Below are 4,878 nucleotides of genomic sequence, written 5' to 3'. Positions count from 1 at the left end.
TCTCCGATCACCGATCACAAATGCAGACATGGTTTTATGTTTACGCGGCGCGATGCAATGCAACACGTAAGTATAAGTCACAGTATAAGTTGGGACACGGCATCACAATATGGTAAGGGGCGTAACATTTCCGTCACACGCTTGAGGTATTCGGCCAATCACAACGCACTGGATAGCTGGCAAATCAGAGCGAACGAAATTAATAAGATAAAGATAAAAGTTAAAATGAAAACTATAATAATAATTTTAAAAACTCACATTGAGACCTACAAATACTTCTAATAATAAAATGTGATTGAAAAGAACTGTTTACCGTTTGTCAGCTACGGATCCATCAACGACCTTGATTGATGTCCAAACTTCTTCTCAGGTGAAGTAACAGGGTTGACCAATGAAATCGAGCTAGAGACTTGAGTCATGGCTGCGGGGTGGGGTTTTCGCGTAGGGGGCGTGGTTTACGCTCAACTGGTTTGGGGGGAAAAATCACGCATCTGGGAATGTTCTTGGTTATCTTGTTACGTTAGGAGGACGTACTGACCACGTTGTGAGTTGGTAATGGGATGGTAAGGGAATTACGTGCATATGACGTCGTGGTTACGTTGTCTATTGGTAAGTCATGAAATTACCAAAAAGTACGAATACATTACGTAACTGTTACGTCGTGTGTTAGCTGGGACGGCTGATGCTAATGCTCTCTAGTTATTATGGTGTTATAATAATAACACAAAAATTGTGAAAAACTGTTTAAGGGTCTAACTCAATTTTAAAGTTTTTCATTCAATTCAAGTGTATTTGTATAGCGCTTTTCACGATACAAATCGTTGCAAAGCAGCTTTACAGAAAATTAAGTTTCTACAATATATTTAGTAGTAGCTTATCAGTGGCGACTATGTCAAATTGATGTAGGCCTACATATGGCAGAAATATATGGTAAAATTCAGTTAATGATGTAATCAAACAGATGATGAACACTATTAACAGTGTCACTATTAACTCCACAATTCAGTAGTTATTGTTCACAGTCTTTGTAATGTGTTTTCAGCAATACATTTCTAGCATTTATGTGTATAGAAACAACACCCTGAATTGCCTTTACACTGACTTTAAAAGCACATTTTGTGGCCCAGTACCTATAGTAAACACAAATTTGTCTTCAGACAGACTAGTTAAAAGTGCACCCAGACTCTTAAAAGTTGTGAGAAGTCAGCCAATCAGATCCAACCTAGTGATTAGGTAAATAGTCACCATTTTGTGCACCAGATGTTAAAGAACAGACTGTGCACATGCTGTTTTTGACTGACTCTGTGCCATTGACATTTTAATGTTTGTCATATTGAATTTACTTGACTGTTTTTAAACTGTGTTTATTTATAGCATTAGTTCATTTGCCTCAGACTACTGGCCAGCAGCTAATGTAAGAGTGAGACCACGTGAATGCAAGATAAACTTCCTGCTCAAGAGGACACCTGATCCCTTGCTTCCTGTCCTACAACCTGACTCCTCAGCAGCTCACGTTCAGAAAACATCTTCGCCATGAAATTTTCAGCACTGCTTGGTTGTACCACGGTCTGTGATGTCCGGTCAGCGGTGATGATGACAAACCCACCTGCCCTTTGTCAGTGGAAAGCCATAAGCAGCAGAACCATGAGGTGAGCTTAACCACTTAAAGGAACAGTTCACCCAAAAATAACATTTCTGACATTATTTATTCACTTTCATGTCATTCTAACCCGGATTACTTAAATTTCTTCTGTGGAATAAAACAGGAAATGTTTTGAAGAATCTTCATGCGACATTCTTTCAGACTGTATAATGAAAGTGGATGGTGACCAAGGGATTTCAAGCTACTGAAGTACCATAGATTCTTCATAATAGTGGTTCATGTGACTCAAGCACTATATTACAAGTCGTCTGAAGCCATATGATAGCCTTGTGTGGGCAACAGGCTGAAATTTAAGTTGTTTTTCTCTGACCACTGCGGTCACCATTCACTTTCAATGTATAAAAAAAAAGCAGCTTGGGTTTTTTTGCTATTAGTGCATTCTTTTCCACATAAGAAAAGATAAGAAACTTGTTAAATTTTTTGCCTCAATTTTAAATATTTTTAATTTCTCTTATCTAAACAATTCTTAGCAGTTAAATAATTACTTTAAGTGGTCAAGATTTAAACATTCTCCAAAAAGAGGTAATACATTGCAAATATAATAATCTTTGATTTTTGAAAACTGCAGTTCTGGGATTTTCCCGTTGTTCAGCTATTTTTTGTTTGTCTTATGGTCAGTCATGATATGCACGTGACTTGTTTATGTGGTAAAAAAAAAACAAGCTAGAAACTTCTAAGCGTATAGATAAACCTGTGGAAATATCTAAAGCTGAGTTAATGATTATTTGTGCTGAATCATGTGAACTCCACTCAACTTTTGAAGTCATAGGTGTTTTATTATTGAATGGTTATTCAAATGCATATAAATAGGAAATCAGTAAATTCACAATGTTGTCACACGGTTTTAGATTCAACACGGTAATGCACACCGGTAGCTAAGTTTCCATCACACCTCTTTGAGAGAGAGGGAACCTTGGGCCTCCCGTCCCACACAGAAACAAACAAACAGATAAATAAATAAACAAACAAATAGCTGTGTCGTATTTCCCACCTGATGAGGACTTTCCACTGGTTTAATTACAGATAGAAGCACACAAAACTGTTTGACCCTACTGGAATTTCATAGATTTCACATTTCAAGTCCAAATGTCCAAGCAAAAAAGAATCATGTAAAAAAAAAACAAAAAAAACCTCCTGTGTCATTATGAAATGTAAGATATGTAGAGTTCCAGCACTTGGGGCATCTAAAGAGCTGCTTCTTTACAATTAAAACCAGATTTGTTGCATGTTAAATCCTCCCAACAGAAGAATCTAACAAGATTGTAGAACGATGTCTTGGTCCCTCACTTTACGTCTTCTGTGTAGAGTGAGGTCTGGCTCCATTGCCCAGTTTGTAAACTCCCACAGGGCTGAAGTTGTTGGGAGGTTTTGGAGAGGCTGGATGCTTAACTCACTCTTTTTATGTTGTTACTACGTCTACGCCGAAAGCAGGCAGGTAAGCAACGCTTATCCGATTTGATCATAGGTGAACTGGGAGGAGAGGCTTGTTTTCTGTAAAATCAGAAACACAGAAGGTAAAAATAACATAATCAGTTGATTCATTTATTTTATTTTATCCAACACTTCCTGATAAGTACAAACAGCAGTGGGACTTTTCATTATTTTAATTACTCCTCTGTGTTGTCTGTGCACATTGCATACAAACTGTCAGTCTGCAGGTTACGCCAGTAGGTGTTTTTGAGTCTTTGAATAATTAATTTGTTCAAAACACCAAATCATTCAGGAACGAAACATGTGCTTACGAATGAGTCATTGTATCATTTACTCAACCGATTAGTTGCTCCTTAACACTGATTCATTCAGAAGCGAAACGTCTTTAAAAGCGAGTCACTGAATCACTCAATTAACAGATTTGCTTTAAAACAATGAGCAGTTTGTTCTACACTGATGAACTGAATGTTTACAATTAACTGCAGCAGCTTTGTTTGGAACAGTTTTACTGGCGAATCAAAAATAGACAAAGTAACTGACAAATTATGCGTGAATAGCGAATTAAGTTAAAATGACTTATTAAATTAATTATTAAATAATATATACTTAATAATTAATAGCTCACTTTAACTTAATAATTAATTTAAGTAGGCCTATATATGTACAGAGACCCGCACATGACATGGAGGGGAATAAAAGTAAATCGTGGGAACAAAATAATTTGTTCTACGTCCTGTCTGCATTCTCATAAACCAATGTAGATGCTTCTCACTTAAAATGATTCCATGCAGTGCTGCAAAGCTTTTGAGAATGTCTCCCAATTCAAAATAAAACCCAATTAAAGTGTCTCTGCCCATAACATAACATAACAGCAGCAACAGGTTTATGAGATTCCAAACAGGAAGTAGAACAAATTATTATTTTGTGCGCACTATTTACTTAAAACAAGGGAATGTATAATTATATCGAGCGCACAATTTACTTAAAACGAAGAAACGAATTAGTAAATTGTTTGCACGATTTAGTAAACAGAGGGAACGAATTAGTAAATCGTGCGCATTGTGGGGCTCCATTTATATGTTTCGCTCTTGAATTAATCGGTGTTCAGGAGCAAATGAATCAGTTGAGTAAATGTTTCAATGACACATTCATAAAGACGTTTTGTTATTGAATGAATCGGTGTTTTGAACAAATAAATGATTCAAAGAATCATAAAATAAAATAAAATACTAAAATATTAAGTGTTATATATAATTATATACTATACTTAATATTTTATTGTTCAACCACAAATCACAAAATTAAAATTCTGTAATCATCAATTTTCTTTCTTGCAAAAAAGGGATATATTTATATTTATATTTGTTCACATTTATATTTAATAATATTTAGCAAGAATGTTGGCATTGCTTTTTGTGTGTACAATGAAAATGAATCTGGATTAGCCATAGTCACCATTTAATTTAACTGAATGAAAAAGCAGCCTGGAAATTCTGCTAAACAACTCTTTTTTTTTTTTTTTTGTCTTCCACAGATAAAAAAAAAAAAGTCACATGGGTTGAGAACTACAGGAAGATAATAGATGAAGATAGAATTTAGATTTTTGGGTGAACAACCCCTTTTATTATGAGTATTTGGGAATGTAAGCTTCACCTGGCTGCTGCAGCTGCTGCTGCTGCTGCTGCTTCTTTATTGCGCAGCTGCCGCATTATACGCAACATGCGACAAATCTGACGCAGTGTCATCTTTGGAGTGTGGCAGGCCAGACGTGGTCGAGGGGCCCC

Source organism: Sinocyclocheilus anshuiensis, unplaced genomic scaffold, assembly GCF_001515605.1.
Source record: "Sinocyclocheilus anshuiensis isolate Anshui unplaced genomic scaffold, SAMN03320099.WGS_v1.1 scaffold115, whole genome shotgun sequence".
Lineage (NCBI taxonomy): Eukaryota > Metazoa > Chordata > Actinopteri > Cypriniformes > Cyprinidae > Sinocyclocheilus > Sinocyclocheilus anshuiensis.
Note: the sequence above shows the minus strand (reverse complement) of the source record.